Genomic DNA, 250 nt, shown 5'->3' with positions numbered 1-250 from the left:
TATAAGACCCTGAATTTGAACTAAACGTGAGAGAACTAAACGCATGGCCTTAACCTCCTGAGACCCAGACAAAACAACTTTTTATGAATTTTGTATTTTTTCATGTCATTGTTTAGAGCATAAGAAGAACTACTTTGAAAAATGCTAATGTGTTCATATGTTCTGGAAACCAGGACTCGATTAAAAATAAAAATAAAAAGACATGAATGAACATGACATTTTTAGGTTTCAGGACTTTGTATAAAGATGC

This window comes from Sinocyclocheilus grahami, unplaced genomic scaffold (assembly GCF_001515645.1).
Source record: "Sinocyclocheilus grahami isolate Dianchi unplaced genomic scaffold, SAMN03320097.WGS_v1.1 scaffold6194.1, whole genome shotgun sequence".
NCBI lineage: Eukaryota > Metazoa > Chordata > Actinopteri > Cypriniformes > Cyprinidae > Sinocyclocheilus > Sinocyclocheilus grahami.
The sequence above is the reverse complement of the archived record's forward strand: the minus strand, read 5'-3'. Positions refer to the sequence as shown.